Source organism: Equus caballus, chromosome 8 (assembly GCF_041296265.1).
Source record: "Equus caballus isolate H_3958 breed thoroughbred chromosome 8, TB-T2T, whole genome shotgun sequence".
In the NCBI taxonomy this organism is placed as follows: domain Eukaryota; kingdom Metazoa; phylum Chordata; class Mammalia; order Perissodactyla; family Equidae; genus Equus; species Equus caballus.
The window spans coordinates 27,563,228-27,586,843 of NC_091691.1; the positions used below are offsets into that span (position 1 = coordinate 27,563,228).

At 42.5% G+C, this 23,616-nt stretch overlaps 1 long non-coding RNA gene across 2 annotated transcripts in view; it reads left to right on the forward strand.

Moving 5' to 3' along the window:
• Positions 1-1,304: 1,304 nt before the first annotated feature.
• Positions 1,305-23,616, forward strand: part of LOC111774547 (uncharacterized) — a 48,851-nt gene continuing 26,539 nt past the window's right edge. For both annotated transcript variants that reach the window (XR_011421116.1, XR_002809540.2), the window contains exons 1-2: positions 1,305-1,577; positions 15,253-15,316. This is a non-coding gene — a long non-coding RNA (uncharacterized lncRNA). The remainder of the gene's footprint in view (positions 1,578-15,252; positions 15,317-23,616) is intronic.

The following is a 23,616-nucleotide window of genomic DNA, read 5'->3' on the forward strand; positions in this document are numbered from 1 at the left end:
CCAGTCTTGCCATACCAATCTTAAAAGCAAGAGCTAAGAGGATCAAATTGCTTCCAAGTAACTTCAGTGCATCCCAGAACAAAGCTCAAGCATATTTACAGGAATATAAAAATGTCCAGTATCAAGAAGGAAAGTCATAATATCTGCCATCCAACCAGAAATTATCAGGCATACAAAGAATCAGGCAAGTATAACCCATAGGAAGAGAAAAATTCAGGCAATTGAAACTGTCCTAGAACTGACACAAATATTAGAATTGGCAGAAAAGCATAGAATAAAGCAGTTAATGTAAATGTGATCCAAAAATTAAGTAGAGACACAGAAGACATAATTTAAAAAAGACCCAAATCAATCCTTAAGAAATGAATACGTGTGAGAGGAAAAATACACTGGATAGGAACAACTGCAGATTGGACACTGAAGAAGAAAAAATAGTAAACTTGAAGAAACAGCAATTGAAACTATCCAAAATGAAACACACAGAAGGAAAGAAATTTAAAAAAATAAACAGATCATCAGTGAGCCGTGGGACAACATCAAGCAGCCTGATATACATATATTCAGAGTCCCCAAAGGAAAGGAGGAAGAGGGGGCAGAAAAGTAGTTTAAGAAATGATGGTCAAAATAATCCCAGAGATCGTAGAAACTCAACGAACCTGACAGCAATAAGGAAGAATATGGAGGAGAGGGAGGAGGAAGAGGAGGATGAAGAAAAAGAAGGAAAGATATACACTGAAGAAAAGTAACCAAGACACGTCATAATCATAATCAAATTGGTCAAACCAGTGGTAAAGTCTTAAAAGAGCCAGAGGAAAAAAAAAGACTCTTCAGATAAAAACATCAAGTTCCAAGGAACAGAGTTAAGTATGCTAGAAGATGTCCCGTGGGAATTAGTGCAACAAGAAAACAGTGAAGCGACAGCTCTGAGTACTGAAAGGGAAGACAGCCAGCCTAAAATTATATACCCAGCAAAAATGTCTTTCAAAAAACAAAGGTGAAATAAAGACATTTTCAGATATACAAAAGCTGAAATAGTTCCTGAGGATGTCCCTCACACAGAAAGCAAACAATAACAAATAGAAACATGGATTTACACAAAGAGTGAAGAGCACTGGAAATGGATTTAGTTAATTACGTGGGTTGAGAAGAGGAAGTTAACTTCTTGGAAATGGGACTTTGGAAGGAATTTAGAAGTAGCGGTTTTATAAGAGCAGAAATGAGAGCTTGCTCTCTGCTAAGTTGTTGGGAGAGGGGAATCACCTGATTGGCGCCTTCTCACCTGGTCTCCTAGCAACCAGCTCTTCAGCATCCTTGGTAAGGGGAGACGGGCCTGGAGGGAATACTGAGATCCAGGTCTGTGGGGAGACCTTGATGAGAACAGGAAAATGGGGACCATTCTGCTGCCACTGAGTCTTAGCGGCTCCCGTCCAGGCCCATGGGATGTCGATTCTGCCCAGCAGCAGTCACCGAGGTCCCGGGAATGAAACCAGCCTCTCTCCCTGGGAAGTTTTTCTCTTACTTCCGCTCTTCTTCAGGTTTGCCAGCTTTTGAGCACCTTCTCCGTGCCAGGCACTGATGTAAGGACTTTACAATTATTTTTTTTTCCATTTAATTCTCACAATGGACCTATGAAGTCGGTTCTCTCTTTAGCTGCGTTTTCCAGATGCAGAACTGAAAGTTAGTCCCTTGACCAGAGTCACCTGGTTGGTGGGGATGGAGCCTGAGCAGAGCCCGCGCGGTCCACCCACATCCTGGGCTCCGCCTCACTAGGCTCTTGGGTCATGCGAAAGACTCTAGGAGTTGCCACAGCATTTCAGTGATTTGAGACAGAGTAGGGGGTTGTAGGACTGCCGTCACCTGGGTCCCTGGCCCCTGGACGCCTGCCCTAGCTTCCCTGTTTCTTCATGAGAACGCTGGTGACTTCTGGGAGCCTCGGGGCTGTGCTGGAGATAAGGGCCTGCTTCTTCCCTTTGGTCCTGGCCAACTCAGCGGAAGAGAGGCCCCTTCCCATCGGAATCCCTCCGCGGCACCCGCTGCACCTAATCAGATGGCTCTCCCTCCAAGGAGAGGGAAACCTGGGAGGGCTGTGGTGCCAGTTGCGGTTACAATGAATGGGTCTGTCTGTCTTCTCCCCTCTCACTAGGCCTCCGGAGTGGTCTCTGTCCACTTGCCCAGTACCATCTCGGTCCACTCTGCTGGTATGAGTTGTTTCTTTTATGATTGTTTCCATGCAGAGAAAAGACTATCTGCGGCTACTTGATTTTAAATTAATAATCAAAATAGTAAAGTAAAATTCCAAATCCCAAGATTTTCCTTAAACCTTTAAATTTAGCTTACAAATCCCAATATCCTATTTACAAAACTAATACATTTTAACATTTATTTTAAGGAAGCTCTTTAAAAGCCCAGTGAATTAAATTTCTTTTTATAGTTTAAACTGTACTCGCAAATTTAATATATCTACTTTCTTCTTAAGCATTCAAAGGTCCTTTGACAAACAAAACTGTCTTGTATATTTAAATAAGCTAATATAACTAATAAATGGACAAGTTTTCTTTAACATTCCAATTTAATTTCAGTATTTAGATAGATTTCTTATCCTTTTCAACTTAAAATTGAAAGTCAAAAATTGATTTCAAATTGTATTTTGGCTAGGAAAAATGGTGAATCTGTAATATGATGTGGTGAATTAGCTTAACAATTATAAACACTTTAAATAAAAAAATTCTTCAAATACTCTTTAACAGAAAAATAAAATATGCAGGTTTGATACAATTCACCATCTCTGGTATTGATTCTAAGCTTTCTTGGGTTTAAAGATCTACTAAGTATATTATTTTAATATTTCCAAAACTTGAGGATTAGAATCCCAAGCAGATTGGAATTTATTCTCCCAAAATTGTTGAAGTTCCCTCCTCAGTGGGACACGGTTATTTATAGATTAGAGACTTCTGGCTGTGGTGGGGCATCTGGCATAGCAGGTGCACGGTCTAGTTTTCCTCACCACCTGGATGGCCTCGTCATGCCTTGTTAAGTGTCCTCATGTCGGTTAATAGAGAGGACCCTGCTTCTAAGAGGAGGGATCGCCCAGCCCGAGGCTCTGGACACCAGTCCTGTAGCGGCCGGTTCTGACCACGGGTTCAGGCCTCCCGCTCAGGGCACTTCAGCCCTTGATCAGATTAATCCGTTTGCTACTCAGTTTGGTTCTGCATCACTCCTGGGTGCTTACTTCCTGGCAGGGCCACTGCTCTCCCAGATGTTTCGATGAGCACACACCGGGACTCTGCACACTTCTCACGTCTCTGCCTGCCCCTTTAGTCTTGGCTGCTCAGGTCATCCCAATGACGCTCACCTTCCGGGCTTCCATCCTCAACACTCAGTTGACTAAATCTGCTCTGCCACTGTCCCCCCGGCCATCAGGTGAACATTTTCAGTCCTGTTTGGCCACTGTTGATAGCTTCCTGCATGAAATTGGGCTTCTGTTAATCCAGACTCTCTAGGTAATACATAAAGATATAAATATAAATGTATGTATATATATATGCCATATATGACTTAAAATAGTTAAGGCCTTGAACATGTAGTATCAGATTCATTAAATTTCTTTAGAGAAATTAAATGGCATTTTGAAATAGCCATTCTTTTCTAATTAGTTAATAGACCCTAATAACAGACAGAAGACATAAAGATTACAATCGCTATAAACCTTATTACTGTACTTATATTTCAGCATATTCTAAAACACCAGACAATTGGTGTAATTACTTTAGTCACACACACACAGCCATATGATTAATAGAATAAATGAAATTCATACACGGATGCGCATGTACAAATACTGTCTACTTATTCAAATAAAAATATCCTATTATATTTTTCCTTTTGAATCAAATTTTTCCTTTGAATGTAATTAACTCATTGCCTTTCACAAAGTCAATTTCTTTCAATTAACCATAAGCCATTACTATGAGAGTGTTTTGTTTTTTAATTCTCAAGATTTTCACCACTGGACCAGTGAGAGCCTTTAATTAAAGTTCTCTTTTCCTTTAGAATTCCTTTTATGTTGAAAAAATATTCTTGCTTTCTGACAACATCAGCGAGTTGCAGGCCCCTCCTGACGTTATTTTTGCCCCAGGGCTCAGAATCAGCCAGTCTGCAATGAGTGCTGGAGTCCTTTATCCACGTTAGTGTTGGAGGCGAGAATCTACAATCCAGTGGGCATTGTGGTTGGCAAATGGGCTGCTGTCATTCTTGGGCTACTTTTATGCGTTGATTTAGGCTAAACGTAGACCCTGATAATTCAAATTTAACGTACTTATTTTTATACACAATTCTTCTTTGTTTCCTGAGGTTTTCTTAACCACTAGGACTTTCTAGGACTTCCTGGACCCTCCTCTTGCTCCTGTGTGGTTCCACCACCTCCACTTCCCATTTACATGAGTCTGCTCCCTAAGGTTTTGCTGAATTGTGGGTTGGCTGGTTGGTTGGTTATTTTTTGTCTTGGCTGACTGGTCTTCTCAATGCATACACTCTCTCTCTCGGCAGCTCGCCTATTCTTATGATTTTTTCATCTACTGTCTCTATGCTGATGGCTGCCAATTATGGACCCCCGCCAAAACTTTCCTCTGAGAGTCAGGCGATTATCACCAAGTATATTGTAGACCTGGAATTTTAAAATAAGACTTTCAACAGGTAGCAATGTTTTGCTTCGTGTAGGCAAAATATCAACCTAAAATACGCTTGTTTATTCAAGCTGTTGTATTTCCAAAGAAGAAATGGGACAGGAAGGAAGACCCATTGAAGACCTAAGTTCAGCCTGGTTTTGAAGAGTCACCTACTTCATGCATGCTTAAGTAGAGAGAAGAAGAAATAAAGAAAAAGAGAAACAGTAGGAAGAAGGAAGAATGGAATGAAGGAAGAAAGAAGGAAGGGAGGAAAAATTGGTGAAGGGAAGAGGGAGGAAAGAAGGAAAACCCTAGTGAATGATTTGCCAAGACTCCATTTTAATGCCGTTTGCAATGAGCAAAGTGGACACTGAAGTTATAGGTGTTTGGTGGCAAAGGAAGCTGCAAATCAAGATTCAGACTTTATGATGGAAGTGTTCTTGGGCTAATTACTTAAACCATATAATTGTCAGCTTTCTCTTCTGAAAATGATGATGCTAACCTATGCAAACTTATAAAACAAATATGAATAAACCTAGCAAAATGCTTGATACTTAGCCCTAAATCCACCTTTGTCAAAATATTGAAAGAACGAATGCATCAATGACATACACCTGCGAAGTGAATGTTAGTGCGCTGGATCTGCTTTACAGCTGGGTGTTCTCTGCCTCATTCCATGGCTCACACGGCTGTTAAGAAAGATTGGTGATGAGATGTAATTAAATGTGAATTGCATTTTTGATAGTTCATATTATTTATGATTAGCTCAAAATAGTCTATTTAACCTGAGTGTACTTTATCCCCATAGATATTATGAACGTAAAATTTTTCTTTTATGCATGCTGACAAGGCTAAATATTGTTAAATAGTTTTAAAAAATCAGTGTTTATCCACAAAGTTAAATCATTTTCATTTTTCCTTCACAGCCACATAAATAATAGTTTGGGTACTAATAGCTGATTGAAATTAGAATTAGAAATATTCCCATGATTAGACCCTTTGATCTTTCTTTGCACCCTCCAGCTCGCTCAAGTGTCTAATTGAAGGACAAGTAATAGGTAGAACTGCTTTGCCCAGTGGGCAGTGAATACATGGAACTCGTTGTCTTTAAGGTCTGTGCTGCTAACGTTTGAAATTGCCCAAGGAGGGGCTTAGACACATGAATGAGGGCATGCAAGGTTGCTTTACGTGCATTTCGGAAAGACTTGTTTAAAAAGGTTTGTTTCTACCATGTTCCACTGGAGAGCCCTTAGCATCATCTTGTGAGTAAAGTCTGAGGCTGTCTTGCACATGGCCAGTTCATAGAGGTCCGTGATGCGTGTGGCATTTCTAGAATGACAGAAGTGAATGCCATATTTAAGTTTCAATTAGTAACCAGTGTCAATCATCTTGGACACCTCTGGGCAGAGAAAGTTTCTACCTTCTTTCTGAGGGTAGTGAAACGTCACCTCTTTGTGAAGGAGAAAAAAATGAGTCCCCAGTGGGGTCTTTGTATTTTCAGCAGAGGGACTTTTTACATAGTCCTTCTTCTTGCTCTTGACATTGGCCACATGGAAGAGAGATGAGTGCAGAGCTTCTGAGACTCCATTCTGCCTTTGCATTTCCTGGTGGTTCCTCCCTCATCAGTGGACGTGTAGCAATTCAATGTGAAGCGTGTGACAGGTGTCCTCTCTCCTTCAGTGGCTCAGACAGGGACAGATGGTAGAGACACCTGTGGCTCTGAGAGGGAATGTAGGGCAGGGGAATATGGGCACAGTATGGGTAGTACACACCTGGGAGGGGGCAATGTCAAAACTGGTAGATAAAAGAAAAGGTCAAAAAAATATGTTTTCTCTCTTCGAAACCATAATAGAAAATAAAGTAAGAATTAGTGAGAAAGTACCAATCTAGACAAAATTTTATTTTTATTACCTTCTCCTTTTTGGAAAGCTTTCTCTCAATATAATATTAAAGTTAAGACTTAGAAATATTTACGTTTATTTATTTAAATAAGAATCCTATTACCTAAAATGTTGAAAAGTGGAAAAAACCTGAAAAAATCTATATATAAAAGGCACGTGATTTGGAGTCTATTTCCAGTGTTGACTTAAGATTTTTTTTGAGGAAGTTAGTTGAACTCTCTGAATCTCTTTTTCCTCAGGTATTTAATAAAGATAATTCCTCAACAGAGTCTTAGGTAGATCAGATAAGTCATATATGCGAAGTATCTGTGAAATAAACACTTCATAATACATTTCAGCCAATATTGCTATTATCAATGTTAAAAATATTGAAGGCATATGGTTGGTGACTCAGGGGCTGGGGCCGCTAGTTTTGACTTTGCAGTGTATCAATTGCCATCTGGTGGCAGCACATCGTAGTGTCGCTTCCTGTTCTCCCAGGATGACACAGTTCCTTGAGAGGTTAAATTCCAAGACTACACACATAAAAGAGAAATTGATCTATTTTTATATAACTCCAAAGTTAAATTCATTAAAAGGAAGCTCTGGGTATTGAAGTGACACGTCTAAACTTACCTTGTCCTTCCCCAAGCCTCTGTGCATTCTCCTGGCATCTCAAAACCTGGGCTAGATTAACTTTAGTCTAAACACATGTGCCTTCTCTCTTGACTGGTGGACACGGGGCCTTGTATATAGGTGATGCTCAGTGCAGAGTTGTCGAGTGAATAAAGGAATGACTGTCATACCATTAATAATAGCACTAGCTGTTTTTTATCGAACACTTTGTGTATGTTCTGATATTGAGTGAAGACTGTCTCAAGAATTTTGGAGAGTTTAACAAAACAGACCCTGCTCAGGCGATAATAGAGTAGCTACTGAGATTAAGGAACTGGTAAGTAATGACAAGTTAAAAGGAGATTACGAAGCATTATCATATATAGCATGTCTTTTAGAGGTTCTTAATTGAATTAAAAGGAAGAATGGCTATTAAACAGTTGATAAAAGTGACAAGTGATTTAACGCAGCGCTTTAGGAGCAAAGACGCAACCTATGCGGCATATTTGTGTAATCTGATATAAGGAAAAACAAATGGTTCCAAATACATCCTGCATCTGTGTAAGTTGCTGGGTTCAGATATAACTGCATTATGGAGCCCCTGGAGAGCAGCCTCCTGGGGCTGGTGGAGGGAGGGCGTCGCTGTTGATTTGCTGTTGTTTCGTGCGTTGAGGTGGATTCACAAGCATGTAGTGTGAAGCGGGAACTGACGCACCTAAACAAAATGAGAAGGAGCAAATTCACAGCCTTATACAAACGGGACTCGCCAGACCCAAGAAGCAACACCGCCCTCCTAGTGTTTTACGGCTGTTGAATAAGACCATAGCCCAAGTCGACAGGGAACCCGCTGCGGGCACTGTCTTCGTTCAGGGTGGAAAGTGAGAGAAGATGCCTAATCAGGGTGCTCTAGTATGCCGCACTGTGTGAAGTGTCAAAAGCTGAGCCAATAGAATCAGGATCAAAATATGTCATGCCATGTTCCTTATGGATATTCGATATGGATACGGATATTGACCCACCATAGAAGAGCCCCAAATGCTAATCAGGAGACCGAGTTATCTTTAGGGCTGTCAATGTGGTGGATGATGAAGGCAGGGGTTGACATTCCTACCTGTCCGCTCATCCGTGAATCCCCCATTTTCCTTGCCTTGAATTTGGTTGAAGTACAACACGTCCATCCACAGCATGTGGATTCTGATTGGCCACAGATAATCATGGCCACCTACATCCCCTTTATCAGAATCTTGTTTCCTTGGCCTCTCTTGCAGCCAGGGGAGGAATATCTACTGGGGAAACTCTAAGATGAAAGCCACTTTGTCACCTACTTCCTTCCTGCTTGGGACACAGGGAAATGCTTGGAGCTTCTTGAGCAAGTTTATCAGCATGAAGTGACGGCCAAGATGATGAAAAGTCAACACACAGAGGATACAAAGAGAGAAGATGGACAGTGGCTGAGTCCCATGAGACATCACAGAGAGTGTCACAGAACCACAAAACTCCAGATCTTCTGTGGAGGAACAATTCATGTCTTTTTGACTGAAGCCACTATTGGCTGGGTATTTATCTGACGAGAGCTGATGCATTATAAATAACACAGGCAATATTTTCACTCTCATTTGATTTTAATCATGCCAGTAATGTTTAACAATTGGCAAAAATGAAAAAGGAGAAAAAGAAAACCACAATTAACTGTAATCTCATCATGTGTAAGTATTTCTTCCTTTCAATCCTCTTTATTTACAATTCATGTTTCACTAATCCCCCTCCCACGAAGAAGCAGAAATATACTTAGTCTTTGGTCTGTCTCCCGACTTTCCCAAGTCTCCAACGCCAAACTCAGAAAAAGAAAATCCACTTAACTCAACAGCCTAACTTCTAAAATCCTCTTCTAATGGATGTCCTCCTGCATGGGGCTAATGTTCCGGCAGTTTCTAGCATGGAGGGGGCCCCCCGTAGCTGTTTGCAGATTCCATAATTGGTGTATGGGAAAGTCAGTCTTTCTCAGGAGCCAGGCTGGAGTCTGGTATTTATACTCACAGAAAGTCACTTGTTGGCTTATCTCTTGAGCTTCTGGCACAATCTCTTCAGAGGGTTGGCATACTAAAGGGACCACGGTTTAACAGCCAGATAATCCAGTCACAATGACAGGCAGACCTTCGGAAAGACGAAAATCTCCCAGAACTAGGACTTAGTTCTGAAAAGCTTTTCAGAGACCTACTGGCTACACAAAGAAGGCAGCCTCGTGCCGATAAGAGCGAGCTTTCCAGGCAGCGCCCCTGGTAATTAAGTGGCCTTGTCAGAAAGCTGAGATATACACTGATGCAATTGGGAATATTTGATTTTAAAAAAGATATAAACACATAAAGGAGAAGAAAAAAGGATTTCAAAGAATTGCCTTTAAAACTCTTTCAGAGTCAATCAAACTTAAAATAGGGTGCTACCAGAAGACACCCAGTCCTTTATTTTGAGGCGCCGTTATGAAAATGTGGCTGGGCTTGACAAATCTTAAAATATGCTTTTGTACACTTTTTAACATTTATATATGTGCATTTTTGAATCTTTACTATGTGAGTCTGCATTTGGTAAGGTTGGAGGCTGCTTATTTAGCAAACGTAACAATGGACATTTAAGGCAATTGGAATAGAAAGACTATTTGGTCAAGATGGGTCCATGTGGATGGTAGAAACGGTTTTGTCGCTAGACTAGACTTGGGCAGCCACATGGAAGGTTACTATAAATGCACCATCTTCTAAAAACAAATCATCCTTGTAAAGTCAGCCATTAGCTGATTAATTTATTGCAAGTAAGAGGGACCTTATCCACAGCCTTTATTGTTACCCGTCCTGATTAATAAACAGAAAACAATAATTCCACATTATTCTGGAGGATTTCTTGCATCTAGAGAGCTATCATGGTCATTTATGTTGACTTACTTAGGTTTTGGGAAAAAGCACTCTGGCGTAGCGAGGCATCGCAGCCTGCAGAACCCTGCAGTGAGGGTGCGCGGAGTGACAAAGGAGCTACACTACCTGCGTTCAAATCCTAGCTCTGCCACTTCACAGGCGAGCACACCTGCGCGACGTCATTGACCTCTGTGTGCCTCATTTTCCTGTTCTGTAACATGCGGATGGTGTTAGAGCCACTGCACATGATAAATAAGTTAGTGAATATGAAAAATTTGGAAGAGTGGTCAGCACATCGTAGAAGTGCTGCTTTTGTGTGAGCTCTCAGTACCCCCCGAGGACCAAGCTTGTATAAGTCAAGGGCCAAAGAAAGGGTAAAGCGCTTCTCTTTTCCACTTGCCTCCTACCTTCCATGAGGCAATGAACAGAGGGCTGACTCTGTGGGACAGGAAAGGGGAGAAAAAAGAGAAACTACAAGGAGATCAATAAAAAATAGTAACATCTCAGAATGATATTTTAGCCACAAAATAATGTGAAAAAATTCCAAGGGAATTTTCATTCTCTCTGCTTACATTACTGTACCTTAAATGAACTTTGATGTGATAAGTTACTCACATGGCTTGTTTTTCCATATATGAAAAGAAGCAAACAAATTTGCCCCTCGACTACCTAGGGTGTCCGGAGGCTATGGGCAACTCCTGCCCTCCTGCTTCCCTCCCTCTGTCCCTCCCTCCTTCCTTCCTTTCTCTTTCTTTCTCTCTTTTTGTCTTCCTCCCCGCCTCCTGCCTTCCTCCTTTCCATCTTTCTACTATTATTATTCGATATTCATCAAGAACCAGCAGTGCTGTTTTGAATGAACAAAAATAGATTCCTCCAAATGGCTTTTCTCCCCTGAGAGATGATGGATTGCTTTTCTCCCCTCAACGCAAACCAGAAATGGAAACAGATGAAGCAAGTCTTCAGCGGTGTCAGGCGAAGGAGCCTGGCTTGTGGGGAGTCTGTGTCTGGTGGTATTTGGAGAACGAGGAGAGGCAGGAGAGGCTGTGGTCCACTTCTGGTCCCCACCTGGATGAGCGGATGGGGGTCTGCTCTCTCCAGGCCTGAGGGAGAAAGGGCTTTCTCCTCTACTAGCATCCTGACTGCCCTATCTGCCTTTTCACTGGTTTTGCACATTCTTCCCAAAATATCCACAGTTTGACTTTCAGGGGCACACCACAAGCCAAGTCAGTGGATGCAGGAAATGTCTTATCAAAAATCGTGGCACTTTCGCAGTCCTTTGTGGATCTGTGCAGAGCAACAATGTGCACGTTCCCAGCTGAGGTCCAACAAGGCGATGCTCCGCCTTCTTGTTTCAGCTCATGCTGTAAACAAATGTCCTTTTAGCAGTCTATTTTGTGCCACATTTTTTGCATTTTTGTGCTTTCTGTTTGTGACTACCCGTTTAAAATGGACTCCAAGCCCAGTGCAGAAGGGCTGCCTAGGGTTCCTGAGCGCAGGAAGGCTGTGATGAGCCTTACCGAGAAATTCGCTGAAGAAGCTTCTTCAAGCGAGACTGCTGGGCCAGTTCTGGTTGTAACGTTGGCTGTGAGATCAACGTTCATGAATTAACAATATGTATGTTAAATAAAGTGTCAAACAAAAATGGTTATGTAGTGATTGGTTGGTGAAAATATGACAAGAGGCTCCCAGGAACCTATATCTATATTTCCTCTATATTGTGAAAGCAATTCAATATTTGCCGTGACTGTATGTTCACAGTGACTACCTCTGATAACGAGTATTGACTTCCGCTTGGGAAATGGTGGGCTAGACTATTCCTCTTTCTCCATCTTTGCTGATTTTTTCATTCAAAGAAATAGAAAGTCATTTCTGGGTTAACATTTGTCTCCAGCTTCTCTGGTGGATCCGCTCTTTTCAATACGTTGACTTTTATTTCAGAGCTGGCTTAATTAACACCATAACAAGGAAGTTACAGAAGGGAATGGTATTTCCAGGTTTGTGCATATGGTACCCGGCCTTGTTCTTGGCCGCTTGTGATATTTATTGTTCTTGGTCTGTTGGCATTTTTATGATGCTGAGATTCAAATTTTATAGCTGTTTTACCAGGCTAATTTTCCATGCCACATTTTGCCAGCCCATCCTAGACACCCAACAAGTCACCTCTGAGTCACTTGCTGCTGTAAATTGCGTACTCCCATCATCCAGAAAGCCTCTGGCACTCTGTGCTCTCCCTCAGTCTGGAAACAGGTCAGAGAGGAGAAAAGTGCAGCATAAGAAGTCCCCTCAAACTTTTTCTCATATGATTACTAGGAGACGGGGAGATCCTCCTTTCCTTTAATATTTCTGACTATTGCCACAGATGTAAAGAGTACCTAGAAAATGAATAAATGTTGAATTATGAATTATGCACCAGGTCCCCACCGTAATAAGTCACCATGGCCAAATTAATATTCTCTCCTCTCCTGATAAAGATCCTTTGTGAAATCTCATTGCCGTGTGGCTCAGATTGGGTAGGAAATTTTCAGTTACAGAAGCAGCAGACGGACTGTGACATTTAGTTCTAGAATATGTCTCTTGATTTGAAGACTTGGAACCGCGTCTTCTTCCATGACCCCAACCACAGTGAGCTCATATATTTTTAAACCACACTCCAGTTTGAAGCTTGACTGTCACTGTGCAGAAGAAGCGGGTTGGGCTCCTCCCTTTGAACGTCTCTAATTCCATTCTCTTGGTCTGTGAATCCTTAAAGTGGAGAATTGCAAGCAGTGAGCATTCTCTTTCTGTGTCTGGATAGGTGAACGCTGAACCTCAAATATTCTAAAGCTGGGGGACCAAGCATCAGGTGTACTTGAGACTGGGATTTTCCCCAGGACGTGTGGCTTAAAGCTAGGAAAGTCCCAGACAAATTGGCAGGAGTTGAACCCTTAATGCAGTGAGATTATTTGCAGATTGCTTGTGCTCTGCCTTCTTTTGGATGTTTTCCTAATAGAAGCTGTAAAAGAATTCTAGAACATGGAGAGAAGGCCACAGAAGATCACTGAAATATGAGCCCTTTCGTCTTGGAATGCACTCAGGCTGATGCATCAAAGAAGACTTTGGTGTCCCCATTGTCCATCTCTCTCCCTGGACACAGTGGCTGAGGAACACAACACCATCATCCCCTCATCCAACACTAAAGGTCCCTCTACTTCTGAGGCTTCAAATAGACTTAATAAGAAATACAAAAGTGGGGTTAAAATTCTCATCTATGTTCTTTTTTTTTCTTAAGATTGGCACCTAAGCTCACATCTGTTGCCAATATTCTTTTCTTCTTCTTCTTCTTCTCCCCAAAGCCCCCCAGTACATAGTTGTATATTCTAGTTGTAGGTCCTTCTGGTTGTGCTATGTGGGACGCCACCTCAGCATGGCCTGATGAGTGGTGCCATGTCCACACCCAGGATCTGAACTGGCAAAACCCTGGGCCACTGAAGTAGAGTGCACGAACTTGACCACTCGGCCATGGGCCGGCCCCTTATCTATGTTCTAGTTTTTTGTTTGTTTTTGTTTTTTGAATTGTGTTTATTTAGTGTTTGTATACAAAAAAGAAGCCAAGGAGGACATCAGGGCTCACAGCTGGGGCCTGTCCTCACTGGTCTGATGTCCCGTTCAGGCTCCAGCCACGCTCTCCGAGAAGAGAAAGGTCTGGTCAAGAGTTTCTATCTGAGGAGTTATTGCTTCAAGACCCAACACCTTCGAAGCCTGTTCTCTTTAGTGGCCACATTTGAACAGACCCACATTGACACAATCTTATTAATATTCTTTTATATATATATATATTTTTTTTTTTTTTGAGGAAGATTAGCCCTGAGCTAACTGCTGCCAATCCTCCTCTTTTTGCTAAGGAAGACTGGCCCTGATCTAACATCCATGCCCATCTTCCTCTACTTTATGTGTGGGATGCCTACCCCAGCATGGCATGCCAAGCGGTGCCATGTCCGCACCCGGGATCCGAACTGGTGAACCCCGGGCCACCGAAGTGGAACGTGTGCACTTAACTGCTGGGCCACCGGGCTGGCCTCTAATATTCTTATTCACATACATTGTTTTTATGTAGTAGATGGTCTTGAACGTATTCCAGGTAGTTTTGTTATGTATCATATATTTTATCCAAACTTCTTTGAATTATTTAGTTAGAATAAAAAAGGCAGTAATCATGCCATTTACCTCTCCTCATTCTCCCATGCAGTAGGATCTTAAATTATTCCAATATTTTGCATCAACAACAGAAATAAATAGTTGTATGTGAAATTTAGGTCATGTTGAGATTTTCTGACCCAATAAAAAAGTGTTGGTTGTCTAAGGAAATCTTCTAGAGAATTATAATATGTCAAAATACAGTAAAAGCATGGCATTTGAGATTGAATCCAGAGCAAGCATCTGAAAGCGGTTGTAAATTATTATATTTATGACTAAATATATGCTTAAATATACACACTCCTATGTGCTCTTAAGAGCTGACATACTCCAAATCCAATTTTGAGAAACTCTTTAGAGAACAAAGTCATAGTTTAGCAAGGAAGGTTTGGAAGGAGATCAAGAAATTAAAAACAATAATAATAATGTTAATAATATGAGTTCAATTGGGTCACAGGAGAAGATGGGGGAGGGGGAACTTCCTCCTGCGCCCCAATCTTGACATGATAGGATTCATCAGCCCAGTTATGACACACCTGGATTTTATGCTTAGTGTTTATCGAGGTCAGGAGAATTGGAGCATCTAAAGTGAGATGAGTAAAGAAATGTTCACTGTCAGTGAATGTCAGCATGTAGGACGACCTTCCGTTTTCCACGAGTTATATTGCCTTGACCTTCATGGCTCAGGAGTCAAGACCTGAAGGGTCATAGTTTTCTACTTGTGTCTATTTATTGAACTTCTTACACATGTAGCTGAAATAAAACAAAACCTTCTCTCCACCACCCCCTGACAAATGGAAGCTTTAGGCCTATTTATGCTCAGGTCACATCTCACAAATCCTTCTTGAATTGACTGGGAGTGGGGTCCAGGCATGGGGGAATTTTTCAGCTAGATAAATAACTCTATTCCAGATAATTCTAACATATACCCAGGGCTGAACACCACTTCCAAAGGGAAACCCCTGAGTGTTGACATGACTTGATTGAGAAAATAATAGTGGCTTCTTTTCTTGGCAGAAGGTTGATCCTGCGAGAATGGAAGATGTGTTTTTATTCCCCTCTCAAGGAAAATGCTCACACGGTAGGTCTCTCCTCTAGAAGTCTACACTTTCCTTGCCTCAGAGAATAGATAAGAAGGTTTGGCTTTCAGAAGTCTGAGTTCTTGGTGATAGGTAACCGGATTTTCCCAGAGAGGTTCTTGGTGTGCAATTGAGGGCGGTGGCCCATTTTGAGGGCTTCCAAGGCAAATGACCCAATTTGGAGGAGGATGGAGAAGTTGTGGTTTGGGTGAACAACTGTCCCAGTTTACCCAGAGCTGAGGTGTTCCTGGAAAATGGAACTTTCCAACTTTCTGTGCTAAAAACGAGTCCTGGGCAAACTGGGTGGTCACCCTATCTTGTAACTCAAGGACAGTATCCTGATGGGCTAGAATATCAAGAGGAGGCAGTTTGGAACCTTTCCACGTGGGGTGGGCATCCATCTCCAGCTCTACCTTGGCTCAAAGGGAGGGAGCTCATATCTCTGAGCAGACTCAATGAACCTAAGTCAGGGGCACCCAGGAGTAGCAGTCATGATGGACTGAGGACCAGAGGATTTCCTCAATTCTAGATTGAGAAAGCTCCAGGAATCTAGAAAGCTCCATAACAGATAGAGGAAAAGTCCTAAAAATGACCAAGATTGACTTACTACTAAACCAGATGGATGGAGCAGAGCCAGACTAGATAGCACTAAGAAAAACAATGTGATAGGTGTTGCGCTTTACTACATGATATGCTCATTTTCTTAAACTCCTGCCTAGGTTGAAATGGGGAAAGGAGAAATACAAAGCTCTACAAAGACTACTTAGAGAAAGAAATAGGGGGGACAGGGGAAAGCCTCAACCAGCCTAATTCCTTCTGCCTCTGTTAAACAGTCCTGGGAACAAGCACAAAAGGCTTAGATGCTTGTTTCAGAAAATGCCTGCTCCTGAAGTATGAGACTGTGAACCAGCTAGACAGCTTGCTTGTCCAGACTGCTTCAAGACCTCCCGCTGCTGTGTCCGCCAGGCCAACACTGTTACGGCACAGGATCAGAGGGCTCTCTCCGGGAGCCATGATCAGCTTCAGCTTGGTTCTTAGTGGGGCCCAAGTTGGAGTTAGCAATGAGCTTACTTTCCTCTGAAAAGCTTCCAAATGCCTCAACATAACAAGGCCCAGAACAGAGGGGTTCCCCCCTCTGGATTAAGCAACACTAGGGTTCTGGAGAGTTCCACAACAAACTTGAATTCCCGTCAAACCAAGAATTCAAATCTAACACTTATGCTCCTGGCTGAAGAGGGAAATTTTTCTATCTAGAAAATATAAGGACTAAGCCATTTTTGCCCACACCCTGTTTTTAATAACTAAATCTCTGGTACCATGATAAGTCCAAGAGTCAGGCATGTGCTCGGAAACCCAGCATCACAATGACAGGAGCCTTGAGCTGGGAGCAGAGGTAGGCTTGGGGTACCCTCCGAAGGGCCCCAGAGAAGTTTCAGGGACCCCTGGTCTCCAGGGAACCCCATGCTCTGTGACAAGAGAAGTGTTACAAGCAGGCAAAGGAATTCTGCTGAGATGAGACAACTCTCAGCACAATCGAAGCTGGAGTATGAATGCAAAAGGTCAGAATGTCGGATCCGGAGGGACAAGTGTGTTTGATGACGCAACAGCCTTCTATCAGGGACTTTGCTCCAATGTGCCATCTGCTAAGCTGAGAGACAGCACTGCTGGACTAGAGGGCAAAGAGCTGGATGTGGAGAGTGGACAAATAGTGCAGGGTGATGCTGGGCAGGAACGCACGTGGGAGGGGAGAGACAGAATCAGTGGTCAGTGGTGCTGGAAAGGAGGAAGGATGTAAGACGCAGACCTGTTTAGCTCCAGAAGCAATCTTGAGTATCTGATCTATGTTCAACGTTCCATGATGTGTCCAGCTCACTGAAACATACAGAGGTTTGCACTCCCCAGGGAAGATACCCAAGCATGTCCCCGGATAGCCCCATGTCCCTGTCAGATAGGACTGCAGAAAGGACCCATGATGGACAGATTGTGGGACTCAGGCAAAGAGTGGGGAATGATGGCTTTATAATCATAGGCTGATGCTGGGGCTGTGACATGGACATCCACGTCCAGTCTAAACTGACCTTTCCCCTCGGCAGCCCCAGAAAAGACCAGAGGCTCTGAGATTGCTATGTGTGAGGTGAGGAGGGAAACTTTCCTCAAAAGGCACAGCCGGGGACAGTGAAACCTGGCGGCAAGGCCGCGCAATGGTCCGGCCCTTGTGTCTATGGCCCAGCATCACGGCGGGCTGATGTTGTCTAAGCTGCCAGCCAAACGGCAGCAGGTGGGCCGAGAGCCCTGTGTGTGCCCTGGGCCATTCCCCACCAGCTCCCTGCCTCGCAAGACCTTCCTCAGCATCTCCCAACCTGGTGTCAAACTCTGAAGACTCTGCCCTAACTTCCCCACCAGGACCATCTAGACAAGGTCCCCCTGACTGCAGCAAGTCCAGCCTCCTAACTGTGCTTGATCAACACATTTTTATGTCGGCCCTTCTGGTGTGTTGACATCGATAAACAAGGAAAGCTTTCTCTGCTTCAAAGCCTTGAAGATGCTTGAGAGGACGCAGCTGCCAGCCCACAGAGAGATTTTGAAAGAGCACGGATAACAGCTATCCCAAGAGAAGGAGGAGGAGCAGGCGGGCTCCCGGCATTTTTGATATCTGGATCTCAATGGGGATGAGCCTGGAAGTCTATGAATACAGGCGAAATCAGTAAAATCAAGCGATGGGAAATAATCACCGCTGATTTTCCTCTCCATTTGGCTGGAGCTTGGGAAGAAAAAGAACGCCATTGGCTTCAACTGCATCATGCACACACTTCTTGGAATCTCTTGTTTCACTTTTGCTTCAAAAGAAGCTACAAAAATTAACCTCCATTTCTAAATAACATGACAAGGGCATTTGTAAAGACGAATTTACTGGGAATTATATGAGCATGTTGAAATTATTTTTCTTCTTGTAGTCAGGATCTGAGTTATCTTCTATTCGTATGCAAATGTCAGATTCCTGAGCTTACTTTATTTTCTACAAGGCTGAAACAGTATGTATTTCCTAAAGTTTAGAGGAGAGGAGTCCTGATATGTTAGCAAAGCCATTCTGATACCAGGTTTAGCAAACGCATTTCTGACTCCAAATGTGCATAGAGCCAAGATGCTTCATTTTAATATTCAGATATGATAAATTATCCTATTTTTCACAAGAGTATAATGATTCATTGATTTTTAAAATTAGCATTGAATTTTAGAAAGAAGCATTTGCCTCTTGCAAGCAAAGCCGATGGGTAGAAATACCGACTGTCTTTAATTATCTGCAGGCTCCTATCTGGATCATGACTTTTGGGTGTGAGTCCTTTCTGAGTTACTTCGTGTTTCCCCGGCCATCTGTCTCGCTGATTTCTTCCATTTTAACTGCATTCTAAGTCCTTTCTGGAGAGCAGCTTATAATTAAAATGATTGCTAATTGTGTGTTTTTAATTAGCTGCTGCCTAATGAGAAATTACATAACAATTTGGTCCCTGCAGGGAGATGAGTGACCAGAGAATAATTGTTATTTAGGGACAGTGTTCTTATGTTTAACTTTCGCCCTGCAGACAAGGGCTCAAACAATTACAGCTTATTTAGAACACGGCAGAGTATAAACAGGAGAAAAAAATAGGGGCGTAAGGTTTTCCTGCTGCATAGTCTTTCACATTCAGAAATGGCCAGAAAAATCAAAGAGGAGTCTGATATTTCTACTTAGGAACAACCCAAACTCAGCCTGGCCAGTCGACAGCATCTAGTAATCCTTCAGAACGAGATCCCCCATGGACGCCCAGCGACGGTGTCAGCAAACCAAGCCTCAAAGCAATGATCACATTGGTAGGCAATGGTTTGACCCTGTTGGTTTTCAGGACAGTTATTAACACAGCAAAAAATGTGCTTTGTTCCGCTTCATCTTTTCTTTCCCAGCCAGCCCCCATTCTCATTAGCTGGGGTCCTTCCTACAAGATGATAAATGAGAAGAGAATCCATTTGAAATGAACATTATCAAGACATGTGTGCTTAGTGACTTGCCTACAAATGACATGTCTGTGTGTGCAAGGAATGCATTATAGCAGTCATTTTAATTTAGTCTGATCAGTGCAAGGATTCATCCCTTACATACCAAAGCAGAAGGCGACCCCAGCTGGAAATGACAATGCTCCTGAGATCATCATCGTGTGCCCAGCCCCCAGAGGCCACTATCTTCTTAGCTTGCCTACAGATGCTTTTGTTAAGAAACAACACAAAACTTCTTTCAGTTATGCTGTTATTTTAATTACTTGCTTGTGAAGATACTACAGGCCAGGGTTTATCAACATCAGAATCACCTGGAAGCCTTTTGAAACCAGGAACTGCTGGGCTCCACCCCCAGTGTTTCTGATTTGGTGGGTCTGGGACCTGAGAATCTGTCCTTCAAACAAGATGCCCTTGGTCCAAGGACCCCTCTGAAAACCACTGCTACAGTTTATGAAGCATGTTTCTGAAAACTGAATAATTCTTTCTGGAAGATATGGAAAGTGCAAGCCTTGTTTTGTTTTTTCCTGTGGCTAGGCTACCACTTCTGCCCTGATTGCAAAGGCTGTCTGCAGCCCAGTCTGTTTGCATGGGATTTCAACAAGAGGAGAAAAAAGCCTGGAAGCCTGGGCTTTTTCTCAAAGGACTTGAGACTTAGAAATGGCAGAGGCATTGAGGAGGAGGGGCTGGAGCCAACATAAGAAGGAAAGAGACGAAGGGACATTTAATTATGGAAATCATTCTCACCCCCCTCTTTTTTTTTTGCAGGGGAAGATTCCCCCTAAGCTAACATCTATTGCCAATCTTCCTCCTTTTACTTCTTTAGCACATAGTTGTGTATAGTTGTAAGTTCTGGTTCTTCTACATCAGCTGCCATCACAGCACGGCTACTGACAGACAAGTGGTGTAGTTCCATGCCTGGGAACCAAACCCAGGCCACCGAAATGGAGTGCGTCAAACTTTAAGTGCTAGGCCATCAGGGCTGGCTCTCATACTCACTCCTTTGATGAGTGATTTGAAAAATACATAGACAGAATGTAGGAGCATGTCAGCCTAGGCTTTGGAATCAAATTGTCCCAGGATCCTGGCTCCTTGACTCAGCTGGCCCCGTAAACTTGGTCAAGATCCTTAAAAAATGTAAGCCTTTGTTCTTTGTCTATAAATTGGAAACACCAATGCTACCTATATTGCAGAGGTACTGTGGGGGTCAAACGAATCACTTTGCTTAGCATATAGGAAGAGCTCAATAAGTGTTAGGTAGCATCCTCCTCCTCAAACTTCTAGGGGAAAATACAGGTGAATGTGTGTATCATCTTGGGAGTTCGGAAGACTTTCCAATGCTAGCGAGGGGAAGTTTTGCTGTTAAAAAGTAGAAGTCTATTCTAGAGTGGAAAGAAAATTAATTTGTGGATAAGATTTTACTTACTTGTAAAATAAACTATTTATTTAACAATTATTTATTAATGAAATAATTATGCTAATGAGTGAATAGATCTACAAAGAGATATGTTTTCTGAAAAAAATAAAGCAGAAACGAGGTTGTTTGAGCAGTTATAACGTGGAAAAAAGGCCCACACACAGGGCTAGATTTTCTAGAGAGAAAGTACAAAGAAGATGAGGTTCTAGGAGTGGCTTTGAAGAGAAATCCCAACATTCGGTGGCTCAGTACAAGAAGCCTGCGGTTAAGACCGTATTTCATGACCTAACAGTTAGGAGAGAAATCGGGAAGGTAAAAAATCAATCACCAACCCATTATTCAAGGCTCCCAAAGTATGGGCTCCAAGCTCCCTTCTCCCTTCATATGTTTCTAACTCACCTGGATTTAAAAAATAGTTCACTCATCAGGTCTCAAGTGCCTTCAATATTCTGACCTCTGCACTTCATTTTGTCCCAAACCTTCCTTCTAACTTGAACATTCAATAGTGTGCCTCCATTTGCTCATCTTCAAAATGCAAATATAATATCATCCCTTAAGGTTGTTGAATAAAGTATTCGAACATACCTGGTTTGCAGTAAAGATGACATAAATGCTTACTGCTATTACTATTATATTATTATTATTATTACCCTCTCAATGATCCACTTCAACCATCAACTTCCTCATCAGCCTTCTTGCGGCAGCCCCAGCCGAGTGGTCATCTCCTCCCTTGACATGATGGGGAGCGTTGACCAGGACAATCTATTGGATTGAAGCAGAGACAGTGTATTGTTGTATAGAATGAGCATATGAAAGATGTTTGGTTATTATTTTTGTAAAAATATAACTGTAGAGAGGGTATTTTGCATTTTGTTTTAAACTGAGAAGTGTTACATCATGGGAATGCAAAAAAAAAAAACACGTCATACAGGAAGACATCAAGAGAAGTAACAGTGATCAGAGGCCACAGCAGCGTGTGGTCTGTGAGCTCTTTTTTAGGGACAGTTTGAGAGAGAGTTTTGGAGTCGTTTTCAGAGATGATAAAAATTAAAGATTTTGGTGAACAGTGACATTGCTTGATGGCATCCTGGGGCTGCCACCTGCTCGTCAGTTCTCTAGACCACTGAGGGTGACCCCATACTGCTCCCCACATCTGCCTGCATATCTGTATGTGTAGATGCCTTTGGCTGTAAGTGGTGACATTTGGGAAGTGCTTTTGAATTGTAAAAGCCCAACCCTTTCTTGATGGGCCCCACATATATAATGGGACAGTTTTAAATTATCCCATTGGTTGCCTAGTTGTTCAATTCTTTGGCTTCCTAGGGGAGCCAGTATAGAGTTTTATTGCCTCCGCCCCTGTATTAGATAATAAAAGAAGAGGAGCCTTTAATGACCACATTAGATTGAGTTAAAGCAGATTGATTTCTCCATGTGTATTAGCTCTTGTTAACCAAAGACAGAATGTCTACACTCAACAGATGACCCCCTTTCCACAGCTGAGCTCCAGGAGCTCAGAACAGGCTTATATGGATTCGGTCAGTGGTCAGTAAACTGTGGCCTGAAGGCCAAAGCCAATCCACCACCTATTTTTGTATGACCCAGGAACTAAGAATGACTTTTACATTACTAAATGGTAGAAATTAAATCAAAGGAAGATATTATTTTTTGACATTTGAAAATAATGTGACATTGAAATTCAGTGTTCATAAATAAAGATATACTGGAACACAGCCACGCTCGGTTGTTTGTGTATCATCTGTAACAGCAGGGTTGAGCAAGTGCAACAGAAACCTAAAATGTTTACTATGTAGCTCTTTGCAGAAAAGTCTGCCAACTTCTGGATTAGGGAAATTGCTTCAGAAACATCATTTCCTTTCATTTTGCAGAATAATTTCCTCCTTCCATTCATTTATTTATTGATCAATTCAACAAAAAGGGAAGGGCCCCTGGTTTGTTCCTGACACTGTGCTCACCCTGTGGCTCCAAGAATAGAGAGTACTGATCCTCGATGATGACAGAGTCAGTCCAGATCCGGAAGAATGAGCAGCCCAGGCACAGGATTGCTTGCCTCCCCACTGTTGTTCAGATGCTCCCCTCAGCTCACACGCTCCGCTGAGCAGCCGCAGCACCGGTGTTAACCATAACTGGTCCTCCACATGAAACTAGCACTTTTTTGAGCACTTGGAGAATATAAAAAGTGAATAATCAGTCGCTTCCTACTGGAACGGGTAGTCAGCTGGACAGTCCAGTGTTGCAAAATGGAGATAAGTGAACACAACAGCATTGGGCAATCAGGTCTTTCTAGAGAGTATTAAAAGTCTTTAAATTGTACCTGAGCCATTAAGCGTTCACAAAATTACAGTGTCATTAGCTGGTTAGGAAATGCTTGTGGTCTCCTGAAGGTGGCGTGATCTCTTCCTTCCTACACCCGGACTAGAAACCCTTACTTCTTTGTTTGGGCCATTTCTGCTCATTACAGGCATCATTTACCTAAGAATTTCCCCCTGACCAACGCATTCTGCGTTAAGACCCCCTCCTTGAGGCCTCGTAGCACTGCAGCCGTTTCTCTATAAGACACACATCACTCTCTTGGAATTGCCTCTTTGCTATATTTTTCTGTGGTTGATTCTGTGTTCTTTGAGGAAAGAGTTGATGTTCTCTTCATCTCTGGATTTCCAGTTCTTAGTACAATGTCTGGGACGTAATAGGTGGTCAAACATTGTTGATGAATGAACGTGAGAAGAGGTCACACGTCCAGAGGTTTTCGGGGACAGACATGTCGTATATTTAGCAGTCTGGGCACAGAGGCCAGAGTCGGGGGGGACTGTTGAGAGGAGGCAGCAACTCTTCAGCTCCAGC